The sequence below is a fragment of the Rutidosis leptorrhynchoides genome, chromosome 6 (genome assembly GCF_046630445.1).
Source record: "Rutidosis leptorrhynchoides isolate AG116_Rl617_1_P2 chromosome 6, CSIRO_AGI_Rlap_v1, whole genome shotgun sequence".
Classification (NCBI taxonomy): Eukaryota; Viridiplantae; Streptophyta; class Magnoliopsida; order Asterales; family Asteraceae; genus Rutidosis; species Rutidosis leptorrhynchoides.
In genome coordinates, this window is record NC_092338.1 from 103234079 (window position 1) to 103262070 (window position 27992).

Genomic DNA, 27992 nt, shown 5'->3' on the forward strand with positions numbered 1-27992 from the left:
TTCACAGGTTCTGCGTTAACATGGTGGAATACCTATCTAGAGCAAGTGGGACAAGACGATGCGTACGCACTACCGTGGTCAGCATTCAAGCACTTGATAAACGAGAAGTACCGTCCCAGAACCGAGGTCAATAAGCTAAAGACAGAACTTAGAGGGTTACGAACCCAAGGATTTGATATTACCACGTACGAAAGATGATTCACAGAATTGAGCCTATTGTATCCGGGAGCATTCGAAGATGAGGAAGAGAAGATCGACGCGTTTGTGAAAGGATTACCGGAAAGAATCCAAGAAGATATAAGTTCACACGAGCCCGCCTCCATACAACAGGCATGTAGAATGGCTCACAAACTAGTGAACCAGATTGAGGAAAGAATTAAAGAACAGACGGCTGAAGAGGCCAATGTGAAGCAAGTCAAAAGAAAGTGGGAGGAAAGGGTGATAAGAATCACCAATACAACAACAACAGCAATTACAATAATAATCGCAACAATTATCCCAACAATCGCAACATCAATCGCAACTACAACAAATGGCCCAACAACAACAACAACAACAACAACTACAACAATCATCCCAATAACAATAACAACCGCAACAACAACAACAATCAGAAGCAGCTATGCCAAAGGTGTGAAAAGTATCACTCGGGGTTCTGCACCAAATTTTGCAACAAGTGTAAAAGAAATGGTCATAGCGCGGCGAAGTGTGAGGTCTACGGACCAGGGGTTAACAGAACGAAAGGAACAAATGGTGTCGGAATGAGTAATGGCGGAGCAAGTAGTGTCGGAGCAAGTTATGCCAATGTAGTTTGTTATAGATGTGGAAAACCGGGCCACATTATTAGAAATTGCCCGAACCAGGAGAACACGAATGGACAAGGCCGCAGAAGATTTTTCAATATTAATGCGGCAGAGGCACAGGAAGACCCAGAGCTTGTTATGGGTACGTTTCTTATTGACAATAAATCTGCTTACATTTTATTTGATTCAGGTGCGGATAGAAGCTATATGAGTAGAGATTTTTGTGCTAAATTAAGTTGTCCATTGACGCCGTTGGATAGTAAATTTTTACTCGAATTAGCAAACGGTAAATTAATTTCAGCAGATAATATATGCCGGAATCGAGAAATTAAACTGGGTAGCGAAATATTTAAGATTGATTTGATACCAGTAGAGTTAGGGAGTTTTGATGTAATAGTTGGCATAGACTGGCTGAAGAAGGTGAAAGCAGAGATCGTATGTTATAAAAATGCAATTCGCATTGTACGAGAAGAAGGAGAACCCTTAATGGTGTACGGAGAAAAGGGCAACATGAAGCTACATCTTATTAGTAATTTGAAGGCACAAAAACTAATAATAAAAGGTTGCTATGCTATTCTAGCACACGTCGAGAAAGTACAAACTGAAGAAAATAGCATCAATGATGTTCCCGTCGCAAAAGAATTTCCCGATGCATTTCTGAAAGAATTACCGGGACTACCTCCACATCGATCTGTTGAATTTCAAATAGATCTTGTACCAGGAGCTGCACCAATAGCTCATGCTCCTTACAGACTCGCACCCAGTGAGATGAAAGAACTGCAAAGCCAATTACAAGAACTTTTAGAGCGTGGTTTCATTCGACCAAGCACATCACCGTGGGGAGCTCCTGTTTTGTTTGTCAAGAAGAAAGATGGTACATTCTGGTTGTGTATCGACTAACGAGAGTTGAACAAACTTACCATCAAGAACCGCTACCCACTACCGAGAATCGATGACTTATTTGATCAACTACAAGGCTCGTCTGTTTATTCAAAGATTGACTTACATTCCGGATATCATCAAATGCGGGTGAAAGAAGATGATATTCCAAAGACTGCTTTCAGAACACGTTACGGTCATTACGAGTTTATGGTCATGCCGTTTGGTTTAACTAATGCACCAGCTGTGTTCATGGACCTTATGAACCGAGTGTGTGGACCATACCTTGACAAGTTTGTCATTGTTTTCATTGATGACATACTTATTTACTCAAAGAATGACCAAGAACACGGTGAACATTTGAGAAAGGTGTTAGAAGTATTGAGGAAGGAAGAATTGTACGCTAAGTTTTCAAAGTGTGCATTTTGGTTGGAAGAAGTTCAATTCCTCGGTCACATAGTGAACAAAGAAGGTATTAAGGTGGATCCGGCAAAGATAGAAACTGTTGAAAAGTGGGAAACCCCGAAAACTCCGAAACACATACGCCAGTTTTTAGGACTAGCTGGTTACTACAGAAGGTTCATCCAAGACTTTTCCAGAATAGCAAAACCCTTGACTGCATTAACGCATAAAGGGAAGAAATTTGAATGGAATGATGAACAAGAGAAAGCGTTTCAGTTATTGAAGAAAAAGCTAACTACGGCACATATATTGTCATTGCCTGAAGGGAATGATGATTTTGTGATTTATTGTGACGCATCAAAGTAAGGTCTCGGTTGTGTATTAATGCAACGAACGAAGGTGATTGCTTATGCGTCTAGAAAATTGAAGATTCACGAACAAAATTATACGACGCATGATTTGGAATTAGGCGCAGTTGTTTTTGCATTAAAGACTTGGAGGCACTACTTATATGGGGTCAAAAGTATTATATATACCGACCACAAAAGTCTTCAACACATATTTAATTAGAAACAACTGAATATGAGGCAGCGTAGGTGGATTGAATTATTGAATGATTGCGACTTTGAGATTCATTACCACCCGGGGAAGGCAAATGTGGTAGCCGATGCCTTGAGCAGGAAGGACAGAGAACCCATTCGAGTAAAATCTATGAATATAATGATTCATAATAACCTTACTACTCAAATAAAGGAGGCGCAACAAGGAGTTTTAAAAAAGGGAAATTTAAAGGATGAAATACCCAACGGATCGGAGAAGCATCTTAATATTCGGGAAGACGGAACCCGGTATAGGGCTGAAAGGATTTGGGTACCAAAATTTGGAGATATGAGAAAAATGGTACTTAGAGAAGCTCATAAAACCAGATACTCAATACATCCTGGAACGGGGAAGATGTACAAGGATCTCAAGAAACATTTTTGGTGGCCGGGTATGAAATCTGATGTTGCTAAATACGTAGGAGAATGTTTGACGTGTTCTAAGGTTAAAGCTGAGCATCAGAAACTATCAGGTCTACTTCAACAACCCGAAATCCCGGAATGGAAATGGGAAAACATTACCATGGATTTCATCACTAAATTGCCAAGGACTGCAAGTGGTTTTGATACTATTTGGGTAATAGTTGATCGTCTCACCAAATCAGCACACTTCCTGCTAATAAGAGAAGATGACAAGATGGAGAAGTTAGCACGACTGTATTTGAAGGAAGTCGTCTCCAGACATGGAATACCAATCTTTATTATCTCTGATAGGGATGGCAGATTTATTTCAAGATTCTGGCAGACATTACAGCAAGCATTAGGAACTCGTCTAGACATGAGTACTGCCTATCATCCACAAACTGATGGGCAGAGCAAAAGGACGATACAAACGCTTGAAGACATGCTACGAGCATGTGTTATTGATTTCAGAAACAGTTGGGATCGACATCTACCGTTAGCAAAATTTTCCTACAACAACAGCTACCATTCAAGCATTGAGATGGCGCCGTTTGAAGCACTTTATGGTAGAAAGTGCAGGTCTCCGATTTGTTGGAGTGAAGTGGGGGATAGACAGATTACGGGTCCGGAGATTATACAAGAAACTACCGATAAGATCATCCAAATTCAATAACGGTTGAAAACCGCCCAAAGTGAAATTTCCCGTTCTTATTGATTAAAAACGTTCCATATTAATTGATTTCGTTGCGAGGTTTTGACCTCTATATGAGACGTTTTTCAAAGACTGCATTCATTTTAAAACAAACCATAACCTTTATTTCATCAATAAAGGTTTAAAAAGCTTTACGTAGATTATCAAATAATGATAATCTAAAATATCCTGTTTACACACGACCATTACATAATGGTTTACAATACAAATATGTTACAACAAAATAAGTTTCTTGAATGCAGTTTTTACACAATATCATACAAGCATGGACTCCAAATCTCGTCCTTATTTAAGTATGCGACAGCGGAAGCTCTTAATAATCACCTGAGAATAAACATGCTTAAAACGTCAACAAAAATGTTGGTGAGTTATAGGTTTAACCTATATATATCAAATCATAATAGACCACAAGATTTCATATTTCAATACACATCCCATACATAGAGATAAAAATCATTCATATGGTGAACACCTGGTAACCGACATTAACAAGATGCATATATATAAGAATATCCCCATCATTCCGGGACACCCTTCGGATATGATATAAATTTCGAAGTACTAAAGCATCCGGTACTTTGGATGGGGTTTGTTAGGCCCAATAGATCTATCTTTAGGATTCGCGTCAATTAGGGTGTCTGTTCCCTAATTCTTAGATTACCAGACTTAATAAAAAGGGGCATATTCGATTTCGATAATTCTACCATAGAATGTAGTTTCACGTACTTGTGTCTATTTTGTAAATCATTTATAAAACCTGCATGTATTCTCATCCCAAAAATATTAGATTTTAAAAGTGGGACTATAACTCACTTTCACAGATTTTTACTTCGTCGAGAAGTAAGACTTGGCCACTGTTGATTCACGAACCTATAACAATATATACATATATATTAAAGTATGTTCAAAATATATTTACAACACTTTTAATATATTTTGATGTTTTAAGTTTATTAAGTCAGCTGTCCTTGTTAGTAACCTACAACTAGTTGTCCACAGTTAGATGTACAGAAATAAATCAATAAATATTATCTTGAATCAATCCACGACCCAGTGTATACGTATCTCAGTAGTAATCACAACTCAAACTATATATATTTTGGAATCAACCTCAACCCTGTATAGCTAACTCCAACATTCACATATAGAGTGTCTATGGTTGTTCCGAAATATATATAGATGTGTCGACATGATAGGTCGAAACATTGTATACGTGTCTATGGTATCTCAAGATTACATAATATACAATACAAGTTGATTAAGTTATGGTTGGAATAGATTTGTTACCAATTTTCACGTAGCTAAAATGAGAAAAATTATCCAATCTTGTTTTACCCATAACTTCTTCATTTTAAATCCGTTTTGAGTGAATCAAATTGCTATGGTTTCATATTGAACTCTATTTTATGAATCTAAACAGAAAAGTATAGGTTTATAGTTGGAAAAATAAGTTACAAGTCGTTTTTGTAAAGGTAGTCAATTCAGTCGAAAGAACGACGTCTAGATGACCATTTTAGAAAACATGCTTTCACTTTGAGTTTAACCATAATTTTTGGATATAGTTTCATGTTCATAATAAAAATCATTTTCTCGGAATAACAACTTTTAAATCAAAGTTTATCATAGTTTTTAATTAACTAACCCAAAACAGCCCGCGGTGTTACTACGACGGCGTAAATCCGGTTTTACGGTGTTTTTCGTGTTTCCAGGTTTTAAATCATTAAGTTAGCATATCATATAGATATAGAACATGTGTTTAGTTAATTTTAAAAGTCAAGTTAGAAGGATTAACTTTTGTTTGCGAACAAGTTTAGAATTAACTAAACTATGTTCTAGTGATTACGAGTTTAAACCTTCGAATAAGATAGTTTTATATATATGAATCGAATGATGTTATGAACATCATTACTACCTCAAGTTTAGTAGGTAAACCTACTGGAAGTGACAAGAAATGATCTAGCTTCAAAGGATCTTGGATGGCTTGAAAGTTCTTGAAGTAGGATCATGACACAAAAACAAGTTCAAGTAAGATTTTTACTCGAATTAAGATAGTTTATAGTTATAGAAATTGAATCAAAGTTTGAATATGAATATTACCTTGAATAAGAAAGATAACCTACTGTATATAACAAAGGTTTCTTGATCTTAGATGATTACTTGGAATGGATTAGAAAGCTTGGAAGTAAATTAGTAAACTTGAAGGGATTTTTGAAGTGTTCTTGAAGTGTTCTTCCTATGATGATTATAGCTTGATTCTTGAAGTGATTTTTGATGAAGATGATGATTAACTACTGGAAAAATACGTTCATAATAGTGTGTGTGTGTGTGTTGAGAGAGAATTAGAAAGAGAATTGGAAGTGAAATGGAGTGAATGATGAGTGGTAATTGGTGAGTGGTGAGTGGGGTTAAAAGGAGTTCTAGTTAGTTGACTAGCTCATGGTAGAAGTTAAAATTGATTAGTCATACATGACATAATCAAGAGTGGAATCCCATGCTAGTTCCTATTGGTATATACCCATAGTAAGTACGTTTTGAAGCTGTGTATAATACGGGTAAGAATACGACTAGAATTCTTGATGAAAGAAAAGAATGGGAAAGTAACTGTAATCATTTTCGTTAAGTATGAGTGTTTTGATATATGTCTTGAAGTCTTCCAAAAGTATTTTAATACATCTAAATACACTACATGTATATACATTTTAACTGAGTCGTTAAATCATCGTTAGTCGTTACATGTAAGTGTTGTTTTGAAACCTTTAAGTTAACGATCTCAATTAATGTTATTAACCCATTGTTTATTATATCTAATGAGATGTTAAATTATTATATTATCATGATATTATGATATATTAATATATCTTAATATGATATATATACATTTAAATGTCGTTACAACGATAATCGTTACATATATGTCTCGTTTCGAAATCCTTAAGTTAGTAGTCTTGTTTATATGTATATAACTCATTGTTAATATACTTATGGAGATACTTACTTATCATAATCTCATGTTAACCATATGTATATCCATATATATATCGTCATGTCGTTTTTACAAGTTTTAACGTTCGTGAATCGCCGGTCAACTTGGGTGGTCAATTGTCTATATGAAACATATTTCAATTAATCAAGTCTTAACAAGTTTGATTGCTTAACATGTTGGAAACATTTAATCATGTAAATATCAATCTCAATTAATATATATAAACATGGAAAAGTTCGGGTCACTACAGTACCTACCCGTTAAATAAATTTCGTCCCGAAATTTTAAGCTGTTGAAGGTGTTGACGAATCTTCTGGAAATAGATGTGGGTATTTCTTCTTCATCTGATCTTCATGCTCCCAGGTGAACTCGGGTCCTCTACGAGCATTCCATCGAACCTTAACAATTGGTATCTTGTTTTGCTTAAGTCTTTTAACCTCACGATCCATTATTTCGACGGGTTCTTCGATGAATTGGAGTTTTTCGTTGATTTGGATTTCATTTAATGGAATAGTGAGATCTTCTTTAGCAAAACATTTCTTCAAATTCGAGACGTGGAAAGTGTTATGTACAGTCGCGAGTTGTTGAGGTAACTCAAGTCGGTAAGCTACTGGTCCGACACGATCAATAATCTTGAATGGTCCAATATACCTTGGATTTAATTTCCCTCGTTTACCAAATCGAACAACGCCTTTCCAAGGTGCAACTTTAAGCATGACCATCTCTCCAATTTCAAATTCTATATCTTTTCTTTTAATGTCAGCGTAGCTCTTTTGTCGACTTTGGGTGGTTTTCAACTGTTGTTGAATTTGGATGATCTTCTCGGTAGTTTCTTGTATAATCTCCGGACCCGTAATCTGTCTATCCCCCACTTCACTCCAACAAATCAGAGACCTGCACTTTCTACCATAAAGTGCTTCAAATGGCGCCATCTCAATGCTTGAATGGTAGCTGTTGTTGTAGGAAAATTCTGCTAACGGTAGATGTCGATCCCAACTGTTTCCGAAATCAATAACACATGCTCGTAGCATGTCTTCAAGCGTTTGTATCGTCCTTTCGCTCTGTCCATCAGTTTGTAGATGATTGGCAGTACTCATGTCTAGACGAGTTCCTAATGCTTGCTGTAATGTCTGCCAGAATCTTGAAATAAATCTGCCATCCCTATCAGAGATAATAGAGATTGGTATTCCATGTCTGGAGATGACTTCCTTCAATTACAGTCGTGCTAACTTCTCCATCTTGTCATCTTCTCTTATTGGCAGGAAGTGTGCTGACTTGGTGAGACGATCAACTATTACCCAAATAGTATCATAACCACTTGCAGTCCTTGGCAATTTAGTAATGAAATCCATGGTAATGTTTTCCCATTTCCATTCCGGGATTTCAGGTTGTTGTAGTAGACCTGATGGTTTCTGATGTTCAGCTTTGACCTTAGAACACGTCAAACATTCTCCTACATATTTAGCAATATCGACTTTCATACCTGGCCACCAAAAATGTTTCTTAAGATCCTTGTACATCTTCCCCGTTCCAGGATGTATTGAGTATCTGGTTTTATGAGCTTCTCTAAGTACCATTTCTCTCATATCTCCGAATTTTGGTACCCAAATTCTTTCAGCCCTATACCAGGATCCATCTTCCCGAATATTAAGATGCTTCTCCGATCCCTTGGGTATTTCATCCTTTAAATTTCCCTCTTTTAAAACTCCTTGTTGCGCCTCCTTTATTTGAGTAGTAAGGTTAGTGTGAATCATTATATTCATAGATTTTACTCGAATGGGTTCTCTGTCCTTTCTGCTCAAGGCGTCGGCTACCACATTTTCCTTCCCCGGGTGGTAACGAATCTCAAAGTCATAATCATTCAACAATTCAATCCACCTACGCTGCCTCATATTCAGTTGTTTCTGATTAAATATGTGTTGAAGACTTTTGTGGTCGGTATATATAATACTTTTGACCCCATATAAGTAGTGCCTCCAAGTCTTTAATGCAAAAACAACCGCGCCTAATTCCAAATCATGCGTCGTATAATTTTGCTCGTGAATCTTCAATTGTCTAGACGCATAAGCAATCACCTTCGTCCGTTGCATTAATACACAACCGAGACCTTGCTTTGATGCGTCACAATAAATCACAAAATCATCATTCCCTTCAGGCAATGACAATATAGGTGCCGTAGTTAGCTTTTTCTTCAATAATTGAAATGCCTTCTCTTGTTCATCCTTCCATTCAAATTTCTTCCCTTTATGCGTTAATGCAGTCAAGGGTTTTGCTATTTTGGAGAAATCTTGGATGAATCTTCTGTAGTAACCAGCCAATCCTAAAAATTGACGTATATGCTTCGGAGTTTTTGGGGTTTCCCACTTTTCAACGGTTTCGATCTTTGCCGGGTCCACCTGGATACCTTCTTTGTTCACTATGTGACCGAGGAATTGAACTTCTTCTAACCAAAATGCACACTTTGAAAACTTAGCGTACAGTTTTTCTTTCCTCAATACTTCTAGCACTTTTCTCAAATGTTCTTCGTGCTCTTGATCATTCTTTGAGTAAATAAGTATGTCATCGATGAAAACAATGACAAACTTGTCAAGATATGGCCTACACACTCGGTTTATAAGGTCCATGAACACAGCTGGTGCGTTAGTCAATCCAAACGGCATAACCATAAACTCGTAATGACCATAACGCGTCCTAAAAGCAGTTTTTGGAATATCATCCTCCTTTACTCGCATTTGATGATATCCAGAACGTAAATCGATTTTCGAAAAAACCGACGAGCCTTGTAGTTGATCAAATAAGTCGTCAATTCTCGGCAGTGGATAACGGTTTTTGATGGTAAGTTTGTTCAACTCTCTGTAGTCAATACACAACCTAAATGTACCATCCTTCTTTTTGACAAACAAAACAGGAGCTCCCCATGGTGATGTGCTTGGTCGAATGAAACCACGTTCTAATAGTTCTTGCAGTTGGCTTTGCAGTTCTTTCATCTCGCTGGGTGCGAGTCTATAAGGAGCACGAGCTATTGGTGTAGCTCCTGGTACAAGATCTATTTGAAATTCAACATATCGATGTGGAGGTAGTCCCGGTAATTCTTTCGGAAATACATCGGGAAATTCTTTTGCGACGGGAACATCATTGATGCTCTTTTCTTCAGTTTGTACTTTCTCGACGTGTGCTAGAACAGCATAGCAACCTTTTCTTATTAGTTTTTGTGCCTTCAAATTACTAATAAGATGTAGCTTCGTGTTGCCCTTTTCTCCGTACACCATTAAGGGTTTTCCTTTTTCTCGTATAATGCGAATTGCATTTTTGTAACAAACGATCTCTGCTTTCACTTCTTTCAACTAGTCCATACCGATTATCACATCAAAACTCCCTAACTCTACTGGTATCAAGTCAATCTTAAATGTTTCGCTAACCAGTTTAATTTCTCGATTCCGACATATATTATCTGCTGAAATTAATTTACCATTTGCTAATTCGAGTAAAAATTTACTATCCAAAGGCGTCAATGGACAACTTAATTTAGCACAAAAATCTCTACTCATATAGCTTCTATCCGCACCCGAATCAAATAAAACGTAAGCAGATTTATTGTCAATAAGAAACGTACCCGTAACAAGCTCCGGGTCTTCCCGTGCCTCTGCCGCATTAATATTGAAAACTCTTCCGCGGCCTTGTCCATTCGTGTTCTCCTGGTTCGGGCAATTTCTAATAATGTGGCCTGGTTTTCCACATTTATAACAAACTACATTGGCATAACTTGCTCCGACACTACTTGCACCACCATTACTCGTTCCGACACCATTTGTTCCTTTCGTTCTATTAACCCCTGGTCCGTAGACCTCACACTTCGCCGCGCTATGACCATTTCTTTTACACTTGTTGCAAAATTTGGTGCAGAACCCCGAGTGATACTTTTCACACCTTTGGCATAGCTGCTTCTGATTGTTGTTGTTGTTGTGGTTATTATTGTTGTTGGGATGATTGTTGTAGTTGCTGCTGCTGCTGCTGTTGTTGTTGTTGTTGTTGTTGTTGTTGTTGTTGTTGTTGTTGTTGTTGGACCGTTTGTTATAGTTGCGATTGATGTTGCGATTGTTGGGATAATTGTTGCGATTATTATTGTAATTGCTGTTGTTGTTGTATTGGTGATTCTTATCACCGTTTTCCTCCCACTTTCTTTTGACTTGCTTCACATTGGCCTCTTCAGTCGTCTGTTCTTTAATTCTTTCTTCAATCTGGTTCACTAGTTTGTGAGCCATTCTACATGCCTGTTGTATGGAGGCGGGCTCGTGTGAACTTATATCTTCTTGGATTCTTTCCGGTAATCCTTTCACAAACGCGTCGATCTTCTCTTCCTCATCTTCGAACGCTCCCGGACACAATAGGCACAATCCTGTGAATCGTCTTTCGTACGTGGTAATATCAAATCCTTGGGTTCGTAACCCTCTAAGTTCTGTCTTGAGCTTATTGACCTCAGTTCTGGGACGGTACTTCTCGTTCATCAAGTGCTTGAATGCTGACCACGGTAGTGCATAAGCATCATCTTGTCCCACTTGCTCTAGATAGGTATTCCACCATGTTAACGTAGAACCTATGAAGGTATGCGTAGCGTACTTCACTTTGTCCTCTTCAGTACACTTACTTATGGCAAACACCGATTCGACCTTCTCAGTCCACCGTTTCAATCCGATCGGTCCTTCGGTTCCATCAAATTCCAAAGGTTTGCAAGCAGTGAATTCTTTGTAGGTGCATCCTACACGATTTCCTGTACTGCTAGATCCAAGGTTATTGTTGGTATGTAGCGCAGCCTGTACTGCGGCTATGTTTGAAGCTAGAAAAGTACGAAATTCCTCTTCATTCATATTCACGGTGTGTCGAGTAGTCGGTGCCATTTCCTTCAAAATAGTCAAATAGAACAAGTTAATCATACAGAATATTAAGAGTAGTTAATAGTATTTCGTAGCATAATATGAACTCATTTATAAAAGCTTTTTCTTCATATTAGCGTTTTATAAGTTTAAATTCGGGTAGTACCTACCCGTTAAGTTCATACTTAATAGCTAATATACAATTCAACTACTACAATTCTATATGAAAAACTGATTATAATAATATTTCGCGTTCAAACTTTTATACAATATTTTACAAACTTACAATACGCTTATTTTACATAAAGCATGAAATATAGCACACAATAACTTTGATACAAGATATAGTTGTGAAGATAATTCTAGCTAGTACACAAGTCGTTCAGCAAAGGCAATAAAGACACGTAATTCATACGTCCAGAAACAAGTCATGCATTCTGGTTTTACTAGGACTACTTCCCATCCTTGGTCTTGTGGAACATAACCGTTATGGCCGTTGATAAGATAGCGTGTTGTAACGTCGTCAAAGGGACGAGGGTTACGTAATGACCAACAGTCTCGTAATAACCTAAAAACCTCATTTCTTACCCCAATTACCGACTCCGTCACTTGTGGGAACGTTTTGTTTAATAGTTGTAGCCCGATGTTCTTGTTCTCGCTTTGGTGAGAAGCGAACATTACTAACCCGTAAGCATAACATGCTTCTTTATGTTGCATGTTAGCCTCTTTTTCTAAATCACGAAGTCCAATATTCGGATATATTGAGTCAAAATAATTTCTTAACCCATTGCGTAAAATAGCATTTGGGTTCCCCGCAATATATGCGTCAAAGTAAACACATTGTAACTTATGGATTTCCTAATGTGATATCCCCCATCTTTCGAACGAAAGCCTTTTATAAACCAAGGCATTCTTGGAACGTTCTTCGAATGTCTTACAAACTGATCTCGCCTTAAATAGTTGTGCCGAAGAATTCTGACCAACTCTAGACAAGATTTCATCAATCATGTCTCCGGGTAGGTCTCTTAAAATATTGGGTTGTCTATCCATTTTGTGTTTTTATACTGTAAAATAGACAAGAGTTAGATTCATAAAAAAAATACTTATTAATACAAGCAATTTTTACATATATCATAAAGCATAAGCACACTATATTACTTATATTACACCACATGAATACAACTATCTTATTCCGACTCGCTTGTTTCTTCTTCTTCGGTTTTGGTTCGTTTTGCCAAGTTTCTAGGGATATATGATGTTCCCCTAATACGAGCCATCGTTATCCACATTGGTTTAGAAAAACCTGGTGGTTTAGAGGTTCCCGGGTCATTGTTACAACTTAAGGACTTCGGGGGTTGACGATACATATAAAGTTCATCGGGGTTGGAATTAGATTTCTCTATTTTTATGCCCTTTCCCTTATTATTTTCTTTTGCCTTTTTAAATTCAGTTGGGGTAATTTCTATAACATCATCGGAATTCTCGTCGGAATCCGATTCATCGGAGAATTGGTAATCCTCCCAATATTTTGCTTCCTTGGCGGAAACACCATTGACCATAATTAACCTTGGTCGGTTGGTTGAGGATTCTCTTTTACTTAACCGTTTTATTATTTCCCCCACCGGTTCTATTTCTTCTTCCGGTTCCGATTCTTCTTCCGGTTTCGATTCTTCTTCCGGTTCCGACTCTTCTTCCGGTTCCTCTTCGAGAACTTGTGAATCAGTCCACGAATCATTCCAATTTACATTTGACTCTTCATTATTATTAGGTGAGTCACTGGGACTTGTTCTAGAGGTAGACATCTATCACATAATATCAAACACGTTAAGAGATTAATATATCACATAATATTCATATGTTAAAAATATATAGTTTCCAACAAAAATGTTAAGCAATCATTTTTAAAGAAAACACGGTCGAAGTCCAGACTCACTAATGCATCCTAACAAACTCGATAAGACACACTAATGCAAATTTTCTAGTTCTCTAAGACCAACGCTCGGATACCAACTGAAATGTCCCGTTCTTATTGATTAAAAACGTTCCATATTAATTGATTTCGTTGCGAGGTTTTGACCTCTATATGAGACATGTTTCAAAGACTGCATTCATTTTAAAACAAACCATAACCTTTATTTCATCAATAAAGGTTTAAAAAGCTTTACATAGATTATCAAATAATGATAATCTAAAATATCCTGTTTACACACGACCATTACATAATGGTTTACAATACAAATATGTTACAACAAAATAAGTTTCTTGAATGCAGTTTTTACACAATATCATACAAGCATGGACTCCAAATCTCGTCCTTATTTAAGTATGCGATAGCGGAAGCTCTTAATAATCACCTGAGAATAAACATGCTTAAAACGTCAACAAAAATGTTGGTGAGTTATAGGTTTAACCTATATATATCAAATCATAATAGACCACAAGATTTCATATTTCAATACACATCCCATACATAGAGATAAAAATCATTCATATGGTGAACACCTGGTAACCGACATTAACAAGATGCATATATATAAGAATATCCCCATCATTCCGGGACACCCTTCGGATATGATATAAATTTCGAAGTACTAAAGCATCCGGTACTTTGGATGGGGTTTGTTAGGCCCAATAGATCTATCTTTAGGATTCGCGTCAATTAGGGTGTCTGTTCCCTAATTCTTAAATTACCAGACTTAATAAAAAGGGGCATATTCGATTTCGATAATTCTACCATAGAATGTAGTTTCACGTACTTGTGTCTATTTTGTAAATCATTTATAAAACCTGCATGTATTCTCATCCCAAAAATATTAGATTTTAAAAGTGGGACTATAACTCACTTTCACAGATTTTTACTTCGTCGAGAAGTAAGACTTGGCCACTGTTGATTCACGAACCTATAACAATATATACATATATATTAAAGTATGTTCAAAATATATTTACAACACTTTTAATATATTTTGATGTTTTAAGTTTATTAAGTCAGCTGTCCTTGTTAGTAACCTACAACTAGTTGTCCACAGTTAGATGTACAGAAATAAATCAATAAATATTATCTTGAATCAATCCACGACCCAGTGTATACGTATCTCAGTATTAATCACAACTCAAACTATATATATTTTGGAATCAACCTCAACCCTGTATAGCTAACTCCAAACATTCACATATAGAGTGTCTATGGTTGTTCCGAAATATATATAGATGTGTCGACATGATAGGTCGAAACATTGTATACGTGTCTATGGTATCTCAAGATTACATAATATACAATACAAGTTGATTAAGTTATGGTTGGAATAGATTTGTTTCCAATTTTCACGTAGCTAAAATGAGAAAAATTATCCAATCTTGTTTTACCCATAACTTCTTCATTTTAAATCCGTTTTGAGTGAATCAAATTGCTATGGTTTCATATTGAACTCTATTTTATGAATCTAAACAGAAAAGTATAGGTTTATAGTCGGAAAAATAAGTTACAAGTCGTTTTTGTAAAGGTAGTCATTTCAGTCGAAAGAACGACGTCTAGATGACCATTTTAGAAAACATGCTTTCACTTTGAGTTTAACCATAATTTTTGGATATAGTTTCATGTTCATAATAAAAATCATTTTCTCAAAATAACAACTTTTAAATCAAAGTTTATCATAGTTTTTAATTAACTAACTCAAAACAGCCCGCGGTGTTACTACGACGGCGTAAATCCGGTTTTACGGTGTTTTTCGTGTTTCCAGGTTTTAAATCATTAAGTTAGCATATCATATAGATATAGAACATGTGTTTAGTTAATTTTAAAAGTCAAGTTAGAAGGATTAACTTTTGTTTGCGAACAAGTTTAGAATTAACTAAACTATGTTCTAGTGATTACGAGTTTAAACCTTCGAATAAGATAGTTTTATATATATGAATCGAATGATGTTATGAACATCATTACTACCTCAAGTTTAGTAGGTAAACCTACTGGAAGTGACAAGAAATGATCTAGCTTCAAAGGATCTTGGATGGCTTGAAAGTTCTTGAAGTAGGATCATGACACAAAAACAAGTTCAAGTAAGATTTTTACTCGAATTAAGATAGTTTATAGTTATAGAAATTGAATCAAAGTTTGAATATGAATATTACCTTGAATAAGAAAGATAACCTACTGTATATAACAAAGGTTTCTTGATCTTAGATGATTACTTGGAATGGATTAGAAAGCTTGGAAGTAAATTAGTAAACTTGAAGGGATTTTTGAAGTGTTCTTGAAGTGTTCTTCCTATGATGATTATAGCTTGATTCTTGAAGTGATTTTTGATGAAGATGATGATTAACTACTGGAAAAATACGTTCATAATAGTGTGTGTGTGTGTTGAGAGAGAATTAGAAAGAGAATTGGAAGTGAAATGGAGTGAATGATGAGTGGTAATTGGTGAGTGGTGAGTGGGGTTAAAAGGAGTTCTAGTTAGTTGACTAGCTCATGGTAGAAGTTAAAATTGATTAGTCATACATGACATAATCAAGAGTGGAATCCCATGCTAGTTCCTATTGGTATATACCCATAGTAAGTACGTTTTGAAGCTGTGTATAATACGGGTAAGAATACGACTAGAATTCTTGATGAAAGAAAAGAATGGGAAAGTAACTGTAACCATTTTCGTTAAGTATGAGTGTTTTGATATATGTCTTGAAGTCTTCCAAAAGTATTTTAATACATCTAAATACACTACATGTATATACATTTTAACTGAGTCGTTAAGTCATCGTTAGTCGTTACATGTAAGTGTTGTTTTGAAACCTTTAAGTTAACGATCTCAATTAATGTTGTTAACCCATTGTTTATTATATCTAATGAGATGTTAAATTATTATATTATCATGATATTATGATATATTAATATATCTTAATATGATATATATACATTTAAATGTCGTTACAACAATAATCGTTACATATATGTCTCGTTTCGAAATCCTTAAGTTAGTAGTCTTGTTTATATGTATATAACTCATTGTTAATATACTTATGGAGATACTTACTTATCATAATCTCATGTTAACCATATGTATATCCATATATATATCGTCATGTCGTTTTTACAAGTTTTAACGTTCGTGAATCGCCAGTCAACTTGGGTGGTCAATTGTCTATATGAAACATATTTCAATTAATCAAGTCTTAACAAGTTTGATTGCTTAACATGTTGGAAACATTTAATCATGTAAATATCAATCTCAATTAATATATATAAACATGGAAAAGTTCGGGTCACTACACAAAGTCGACAAAAGAGCTACGCTGACATTAAAATAAAAGATATAGAATTTGAAATTGGAGAGATGGTCATGCTTAAAGTTGCACCTTGGAAAGGCGTTGTTCGATTTGGTAAACAAGGGAAATTAAATCCAAGGTATATTGGACCATTCAAGATTATTGATCGTGTCGAACCAGTAGCTTACCGACTTGAGTTACCTCAACAACTCGCGGCTGTACATAACACTTTCCACGTCTCGAATTTGAAGAAATGTTATGCTAAAGAAGATCTCACTATTCCGTTAGATGAAATCCAAATCAACGAAAAACTTCAATTCATCGAAGAACCCGTCGAAATAATGGATCGTGAGGTTAAAAGACTTAAGCAAAACAAGATACCAATTGTTAAGGTTCGATGGAATGCTCGTAGAGGACCCGAGTTCACCTGTGAGCATGAAGATCAGATGAAGAAGAAATACCCGCATCTATTTCCAGAAGATTCGTCAACACCTTCAACAGCTTAAAATTTCGGGACGAAATTTATTTAACGGGTAGGTACTGTAGTGACCCGAACTTTTCCATGTTTATATATATTAATTGAGATTGATATTTACATGATTAAATGTTTCCAACATGTTAAGCAATCAAACTTGTTAAGACTTGATTAATTGAAATATGTTTCATATAGACAATTGACTACCCAAGTTGACCGGTGATTCACGAACGTTAAAACTTGTAAAAACTATATGATGACATATATATGGATATATATATATATAGTTAACATGATACTATGATAAGTAAACATATCATTAAGTATATTAACAATGAACTACATATGTAAAAACAAGACTACTAACTTAATGATTTTTAAACGAGACATATATGTAACGATTATCGTTGTAAAGACATTTAATATATATATATATATATATCATATTAAGAGATATTAATACATGATAATATCATGATAATATAATAATTTAAAATCTCAATTGATATTATAAACATTGGGTTAACAACATTTAACAAGATCGTTAACCTAAAGGTTTCAAAACAACACTTACATGTAACGACTAACGATGACTTAACGACTCAGTTAAAATGTATATACATGTAGTGTTTTAATATGTATTTATACACTTTTGAAAGACTTCAATACACTTACCAAAATACATCTACTTAACAAAAATGATTACAATTACATCCTCGTTCAGTTTCATCAACAATTCTACTCGTATGCACCCGTATTCGTACTCGTACAATACACAACTTTTAGATGTATGTACTATTGGTATATACACTCCAATGATCAGTTCTTAGCAGCCCATGTGAGTCACCTAATACATGTGGGAACCATCATTTGGCAACTAGCATGAAATATCTCATAAAATTACAAAAATATGAGTAATCATTCATGACTTATTTACATGAAAACAAAATTACATATCCTTTATATCTAATCCATACACCAACGACCAAAAACACCTACAAACACTTTCATTCTTCAATTTTATTCATCTAATTGATCTCTCTCAAGTTCTATCTTCAAGTTCTAAGTGTTCTTCATATATTCTACAAGTTCTAGTTACATAAAATCAAGAATACTTTCAAGTTTGCTAGCTCACTTCCAATCTTGTAAGGTGATCATCCTGTAACATCCCGCATTTTTCCGTTAAATTATTTTAACGCCCGTCTTTTTATTGTAATATTATCCTCAGTATCTCGATTCATAGCCTCCATTAGCTAACCTTCTTAAAATATTTTCGTTATTGGATTTTAACATCTCTCGTACTCTCGTGTAATTCAAAATAATTCGTTTGGTTAATTCACGCACCCGCACCCGAACTAGAGGGACTAAACTTGCAAAGAGGCCAAAGATTTGACTAGGTCAACTAGTCAAACCTTCAACCTCCTCCTCTCATTTTCTCTCTTTCTCTCTTTTCATACTTCCATTTTCCTCTCAAGAACTCAACCAAGATTCATCATCTAATTTCGGATTTGGAGGCTAACATCAAAACAAATTACATATTTGGAATCCTCTCTTCATCCTCTTCGACTTGATACCAATTTCATCTCATTTGGGTAACTTTTTAAAATTACTAGATTTTGTCTTCTTGATGTTTTTGAATTATAAAAGTGTTAATTAGTGTCTATGGCTCGTGTATAAAATGAATATATGTTTTGTTTGTTCGATTTGTTGTTTTGAGTAACTAGTTTGAACACTTGAAAATGGGTTTGCTTAATCTTTGATTTTGGAAGATTAAATGTTGTTAAATCATTAAAGTTCATGTTTTAATTGTGTTACTAGTATCACTAGCTTCATTTTGATGTGTAGGTTGATTTGTAAAACTTCAAAAACATGATTAATGATTTTGTGATTCTTGATTAGGGTTTGATCGTTCTTGAGATGAACTTTTTGATGCTTGAATACCATGAAATGTTAATTGTTAGTGTTTAGTTGTAATGCATGTTTCATTACCTTCAAAACGGCATATCATATGTGTGAATTGGATTCCTGAAACTTAAAATGCATTTTGTGAACTTGAAACTTGAAAATGGACTTTAAATGATCACATGACGAGAAATCGGTCATTGGAAATGATGTTTTTGTTTGATGAAACATGTTTAGTTATGTTCTTTGTCAAAAGAGCTTTCCAACGATATAAGGTGCGAGTTCTAAATGTTTACGGTTTACATTTTGTGCTAAAACGAATTTTGGATCAAGACTTGAACATTTGAAACTGGCCAGGTACCAGCTCCCGTGTATTGTCGCGGCGCGACAATTGTGGGCCGCGGCGCGGCATAAGCCGTGTCCAGGCTCTGACCTCCATGTCCAAAATACGAAAAATGTTTGGCATACTACGGACCTCCGATTCACATGAAACTTGTTCTAACATGCTCATATATGATTAAAAACCTCAGAAAAATAGTTCGGGACCCGACCCGAACATGTTGACTTTTTCGTTGACTTTGACCCGACCAAGTTGACTTTTAATCAAACTTAACCAAATATTTGTGCAATCGTTCTAACATGTTTTTATACTTGTACCTTGCATGAAACATGACAATTTGATTCACATGCTATTATGATCGAGTCTTAACGAGCCATAGGACTAATTGAACATCTTTGACCTATCGTGTTTACCGTTATTGATACAACCTATTGTTTAGGTTAAGACTAGCATTGTTCTTTGCACACGTTTACTTGTTGAAGTACTTTACTACTCGTGCACTCAAGGTGAGATCATAGTCCCACTTTTACTCTTTTTGAACTTACATTTGGGATGAGAAAACATAAACATTTCTTTACTAAGTGAACACAAGTACAGGAAAACAAACATTCTACATACGAGTTTAGAACAAAATCCTCAATTCGATTATCATTAGTTACACTTGCCGGGTGTAAGCGAGAACTTATGTTGTATGGATCCATATGGGTTTGACAAACCCTCATTCAAACGGTTCGCTACCGTTTACGAATGAAATATATTTTCGAGAAACAGTGTATGTTCTAGCACTAAGTGATGGGGTTCTATGGAAGGAATGTTAAGCATTGATAATTGGGTGCTCGTGAAACAAACTTTTGGAATGTATTACTATTATTTCATAGATGCAAATCTTGTGGTTCACTTGTACTTACTTACTTAAACCTATGATTTCACCAACGTTTTCGTTGACAGATTTCTATGTTTTTCTCACGTCTTTGAACGCTATGTGAAACATGCTTCCGCTCATTATTTTGATACTTGCATTGGATGTCCAGTATACATGCATTTCATGGAGCGTCTTTTGACTTTCTTTAAAATTGTGTCGCATAGGTTTCACATGTAACTATAACTTTGTAACGTAACTTTTGGATGAACAATTCTTGTAAACTTTGAAACAATCTTTATTTTTGAAAGGAATGCGACATATCTTTGGTCAAACGTCACGTTAAAGACCTATGACCACGCAACGGGACCTAAGTAGTCGACGCCGTCAATTGACGATTTGTCGGGGTCGCTACAAGTGGTATCAGAGCATTGGTTGTAGGGATTTAGAGTTCATTGGTGTCAACCCCGAGTCATAGGGTACATTAGTGAATCTAGACTACAACCGGCATATAGACATGAAGTAGGAATTACTTGACTATTTGTGCATTTATACTCGAACGTTTCTACTCATAACTAACTCTCGCTTCATCTAAATCTTTCGTTGTTTAATTTGATTGACGCGCCACCTTGACTTTATAGAATAATGTCGAATGCACATATGAATCAGGGTAATATAATTGCCGGGATTATATTACGGTGACTCATATGAACGTTCCAACATTATGACATAAAGAATTTAAGGCGAATCAAGGAAAATTTTCTCTTCATCATTATTCCATATCACGATTAGTATTGTTAAGAATACTAATCAACGATATTCTTGTGTCATGAAGGAACAATGGCTCACCAAGGTCAACATAATACCCTTCCCGAAACTTTAGAACAAGCCCTTCAACGAATGATAGCCACCGCCGTGGGTGAGGCCGTGGCCGATCACTTCTCCAACCACAACAACAACCATGGAGCCGATAATTCAAACGAGGGGTGCTCCTACAAAAACTTCATGGGGTACAAACCTCCCACTTTCAATGGAACCGGGGGACCGATTGCTCTCACCCGATGGTTCGAACAAACGGAAGCCGTTTTTAACATAAGCGGTTGTCAGGACCAAGATAAGGTCAAGTTTTCCACCCTCACTTTCACCGGTGTTGCTCTCTCATGGTGGAACACGTATGTACAATCAGTGGGTATCGATGAGGCCCTTACACTCTCTTGGACCGAATTAAGAGAAAGAATGATCACAGAATACTTCCCGCGCGACGAGACTCGAAGGCTCGAACAGGGTCTAAGGAATTTAAAAACGGTCGGGAATGACCTCGAAGCTTATAATCAACGGTTTACCGAACTAGTCTTAATGTGTCCAAATCTCATGACTCCCGAATCCCTAAGAGTCGAACTTTACATGGATGGCCTCCCGAAGAGCGTTCAACACGGGTTAATGTCATCCAAACCCGCCAACCTACAAGAGGCTTTAACGATGGCCCGCTAATCTATAAAAACGGTGAATGAAATTGAAGCGCCGACACCTACGGCCGAGGACCAACCGGGTAACAACAAAAGAAAATGGGAAGCCTCTCCATCGAGCAACTACAACAACAACTTCACCAAGAAGTCCTTCACCTCCGACGGCAAGAAAGGGTATGCCGGAAACCTGCCCTATTGTAACGAATGTCGCAAACATCATTTGGGTGAATGTGGCAAACCATTTTGCATCAGGTGTCAAAGAAGTGGCCATGTGGCCCATATTTGTAAAAGTACCATTACCGTCGCTCAAAAGACGCCCAATGCGCCAAGGGCGGTTGTTTGTTTCGAATGTGGCCAACCGGGTCATTATAGGAATGCGTGCCCAAAGAAGAAAGCCAACCCCAACGCCCGCCGTTGAACTTTCAACATCGACACCTAGGATGCCCGAGACGACGATGGACTAGTCACGGGTACGTTTCTTCACAACAACCCGCATATTTCATACTTATTCGATTCGGTTATCGTTAGACGTTTTATAACCAAGACTTTGACTCGTACTCCTTGCACTCCACCACTCCCCCTAGATATTGCTTAGGCCATTCAAGTGACCCACGAAAAACTATTGTGTGCCACCAAATTTATATCGGAGGATGTACGTTAAACTTATTGGGTGAATAATTTGAATTTTGACTTAACACCTATAGAGTTGAGGAGCTCAAAACCTATTCGTTAAGAAGAAATGTTTCCCTATCGTCTTGTATAGATTATTGTGAACTAAATAATTTCCGGTTAAGAACCAATATTCTTTTTCCCCGTATCAATGACCTCTTGATCAAGTACGAGGATCTCATGTGTATACCAAATCGATCTCCATCCTTGTTATCATCAATTGAGGGTTGAGGGAGACGATGTCTCCTAAACCATTTTCTGAACTCGCTACGATAGTTGTAAATCTCTCTTAGTACCGTTCAGTTAATCTAAGGCTCCGTCTGTATTCATAAACCTCCGGAGCCGCGTGTGCAAACTTATTTAGACAAATCGTTACCGTACTTATAATTGATGTTCTAAACCTATTCAAGCGAAGAAGAAAACAAACAATGTCTCCGAATTACGCTCGAACACTTGAGAAAAGAGCAACTCTATACCGAATTCTCCAAGTGAGAATTTTGGTTAAACGAAGTTCAATTTTTAGACCATGTTGTTAGTGGTCAAAGTATCTCAATACATCTCGCAATCGGAACCACACGTAATCGGGAAACCCTCACGACTCAGACTTGTATTCATAAAATCTTAGATCTCGCCGGTTATCACTGAAGATTCATTTCCGACTTTTCTCGTGTTGCACGACCTTTAAACTCGTTAACTCACTGAGGGAAAAATTTAAACCTCTCCGTGTCTGAACTTTGAACATGATCTTTCACACAAACCTTACTAGCTAAATTCGTTTAGCACACTGGAACTCAAATATGGAAATATTTCTACTTGAACGCCCGAAAGACATACTCTCTCGACTCGAAATCAAGGGAACTGAAATTCGTTAATTTGCTCGATAAATTTGAATACTTAATCATGGACCCGATCAACCTTCTCATCAACACGTGCCACGTTACATAGCCCTGTTATTTCACCATTTTCCGCCTGATATTACTGGAACTTAAGATAACACCCAATCCAAGGATGCTTCACTCTTCTTTGACTTATCATACAACTACGTGTACTATCTCGTTATCCCACCAAGCCTCAACATTCGACCACTAAGTGCGTGACATGGTTACCTCAAGGTGTGAACTCATCCTATTCTAAGTTCTCATTTCACTCCTGTCTTATTGCTCGCATTTCCGTGTAAGGAAACTTTTTATAAAACTTCTCAATGGAGAGAGAAACTCTTCACATTATATTAGTATTCGCCACGATGGTGAATAGTCCTAACAACCACTTTCGGGAACCGATGGATCTTCCGCGGTGCGGACCTCTTGAGAAACGAAACCTGTTCAAACGTTTATTAAAGAAAATTCTAGCTCGGCACGGCGTACCATCTCCATTAAAATTTCAGATCGGGATACTCGTCTCACTTCTAAATTCGGGATGCCTTACAAGGAACTGTAGGGACACGTTTAAACATGAATGCCGTGTATCATCCACAATCAACGGACCAAACAGACGTACGTTTCACATCTTGGAAAGACATGTTACAAACTTGTATTGTTGCCTTTAGTTGTCTCCTCTCACACAGCAGTTACCATTCGTGTATTAACGCCGCACTTCCGAAACCCTATATGACCGTAAATGTCATACCCCTATTCGTTGGATCAAAGCATGTGGCAAGCAAACCACCGAATCCGAACTCATTCAAGAAATAACAGTTGAGATCGTCCAAGTCTGAGAAGGACTCAAGATGACCCGTAGTCGCCAAAAGGACTATACCGATATTCGACGTAAACCTCTCGAATCCCAAGTCAGTAACCGTGTAATATTGAGACCTCGCACCTTGGAAAGGTGAAATCCGTTTCGGGAATCAGGTAAATTTAAACCGCGAAATATTAATCCTTTTGAAACCTTGGGGCGTATTGGAACCGCTCCTACCGTTTAGAACTTTCGACTCAATTAAGTTTCCGTTTACCCTACGTTCCATGCAACAAACTTAGAGACGTGTCCTACGGAACAGGAACGTGCTACTCTCCTAGATAAACTTACTATTGATGGCAAACTCCCCTTCATGGGAAACTGGTTGAAATTTTAGATCGTAAAACCAAGTCTTAATACAAACTGAAATCTCGACTGTCAAAATTTATGGGAATGCCCAAGGATGTATCTTCACTTATTCATAGCATTGGCAACGTAAGGTCTCGAGTAAGAAGCAACGACTATTGCTTCCAACTAAATTTCGGGACGAAATTTCTTTTAAGGTGTGGGTAATGTAACATCCCGCATTTTTCCGTTAAATTATTTTAACGCCCGTCTTTTTATTGTAATATTATCCTCAGTATCTCGATTCATAGCCTCCATTAGCTAACCTTCTTAAAATATTTTCGTTATTGGATTTTAACATCTCTCGTACTCTCGTGTAATTCAAAATAATTCGTTTGGTTAATTCACGCACCCGCACCCGAACTAGAGGGACTAAACTTGCAAAGAGGCCAAAGATTTGACTAGGTCAACTAGTCAAACCTTCAACCTCCTCCTCTCATTTTCTCTCTTTCTCTCTTTTCATACTTCCATTTTCCTCTCAAGAACTCAACCAAGATTCATCATCTAATTTCGGATTTGGAGGCTAACATCAAAACAAATTACATATTTGGAATCCTCTCTTCATCCTCTTCGACTTGATACCAATTTCATCTCATTTGGGTAACTTTCTAAAATTACTAGATTTTGTGTTCTTGATGTTTTTGAATTATAAAAGTGTTAATTAGTGTCTATGGCTCGTGTATAACATGAATATATGTTTTGTTTGTTCGATTTGTTGTTTTGAGTAACTAGTTTGAACACTTGAAAATGGGTTTGCTTAATCTTTGATTTTGGAAGATTAAATGTTGTTAAATCGTTAAAGTTCATGTTTTAATTGTGTTACTAGTATCACTAGCTTCATTTTGATGTGTAGGTTGATTTGTAAAACTTCAAAAACATGATTAATGATTTTGTGATTCTTGATTAGGGTTTGATCGTTCTTGAGATGAACTTTTTGATGCTTGAATACCATGAAATGTTAATTGTTAGTGTTTAGTTGTAATGCATGTTTCATTACCTTCAAAACGGCATATCATATGTGTGAATTGGATTCCTGAAACTTAAAATGCATTTTGTGAACTTGAAACTTGAAAATGGACTTTAAATGATCACATGACGAGAAATCGGTCATTGGAAATGATGTTTTTGTTTGATGAAACATGTTTAGTTATGTTCTTTGTCAAAAGAGCTTTCCAACGATATAAGGTGCGAGTTCTAAATGTTTACGGTTTGCATTTTGTGCTAAAAGGAATTTTGGATCAAGACTTGAACATTTGAAACTGGCCAGGTACCAGCTCCCGTGTATTGTCGCGGCGCGACAATTGTGGGCCGCAGCGCGGCATAAGCCGTGTCCAGGATCTGACCTCCATATCCAAAATACGAAAAATGTTTGGCATACTACGGACCTCCGATTCACATGAAACTTGTTCTAACATGCTCATATATGATTAAAAACCTCAGAAAAATAGTTCGGGACCCGACCCGAACATGTTGACTTTTTCATTGACTTTGACCCGACCAAGTTGACTTTTAATCAAACTTAACCAAATATTTGTGCAATCGTTCTAACATGTTTTTATACTTGTACCTTGCATGAAACATGACAATTTGATTCACATGCTATTATGATCGAGTCTTAACGAGCCATAGGACTAATTGAACATCTTTGACCTATCGTGTTTACCGTTATTGATACAACCTATTGTTTAGGTCAAGACTAGCATTGTTCTTTGCACACGTTTACTTGTTGAAGTACTTTACTACTCGTGCACTCAAGGTGAGATCATAGTCCCACTTTTACTCTTTTTGAACTTACATTTGGGATGAGAAAACATAAACATTTCTTTACTAAGTGAACACAAGTACAGGAAAACAAACATTCTACATACGAGTTTAGAACAAAATCCTCAATTCGATTATCATTAGTTACACTTGCCGGGTGTAAGCGAGAACTTATGTTGTATGGATCCATATGGGTTTGACAAACCCTCATTCAAACGGTTCACTACCGTTTACGAATGAAATATATTTTCGAGAAACAGTGTATGTTCTAGCACTAAGTGATGGGGTTCTATGGAAGGAATGTTAAGCATTGATAATTGGGTGCTCGTGAAACAAACTTTTGGAATGTATTACTATTATTTCATTGATGCAAATCTTGTGGTTCACTTGTACTTACTTACTTAAACCTATGATTTCACCAACGTTTTCGTTGACAGATTTCTATGTTTTTCTCAGGTCTTTGAACGCTATGTGAAACATGCTTCCGCTCATTATTTTGATACTTGCATTGGATGTCGAGTATACATGCATTTCATGGAGCGTCTTTTGACTTTCTTTAAAACTGTGTCGCATAGGTTTCACATGTAACTATAACTTTGTAACGTAACTTTTGGATGAACAATTCTTGTAAACATTGAAACAATCTTTATTTTTGAAAGGAATGCGACATATCTTTGGTCAAACGTCACGTTAAAGACCTATGACCACGCAACGGGACCTAAGTAGTCGACGCCGTCAATTGACGATTTGTCGGGGTCGCTACACATCCAACCTCAAGAAATATTTGTTTCTTACAGTAGGTTATCATTCTAATACAAGGTAATAATCATATTCAAACTTTGGTTCAATTTTTATAACTATAACAATCTTATTTCAAGTGATGATCTTACTTGAACTTGTTTTCGTGTCATGATTCTGCTTCAAGAACTTCGAGCCATCCAAGGATCCGTTGAAGCTAGATCCATTTTTCACTTTTCCAGTAGGTTTATCCAAGGAACTTAAGGTAGTAATAATGTTCATAACATCATTCGATTCATACATATAAAGCTATCTTATTCGAAGGTTTAAACTTGTAATCACTAGAACATAGTTTAGTTAATTCTAAACTTGTTCGCAAACAAAAGTTAATCCTTCTAACTTGACTTTTAAAATCAACTAAACACATGTTCTATATCTATATGATATGCTAACTTAATGATTTAAAACCTGGAAACACGAAAAACACCGTAAAACCGGATTTACGCCGTCGTAGTAACACCGCGGGCTGTTTTGGGTTAGTTAATTAAAAACTATGATAAAATTTGATTTAAAAGTTGTTATTCTGGGAAAATGATTTTTATTATGAACATGAAACTATATCCAAAAATTATGGTTAAACTCAAAGTGGAAGTATGTTTTCTAAAATGGTCATCTAGACGTCGTTCTTTCGACTGAAATGACTACCTTTACAAAAATGACTTGTAACTTATTTTTCCGACTATAAACCTATACTTTTTCTGTTTAGATTCATAAAATAGAGTTCAATATGAAACCA

General features: G+C 36.3%; 1 long non-coding RNA gene across 1 annotated transcript; it reads left to right on the top strand.

The window, feature by feature from the left end:
- Positions 1-24622: 24622 nt before the first annotated feature.
- Positions 24623-27072, top strand: LOC139851316 (uncharacterized). The gene is made up of 3 exons (XR_011760593.1): positions 24623-25297; positions 26387-26453; positions 26915-27072. It is a non-coding gene; the product is annotated as an uncharacterized lncRNA (long non-coding RNA).
- The last annotated feature ends 920 nt before the right edge of the window (positions 27073-27992 follow it).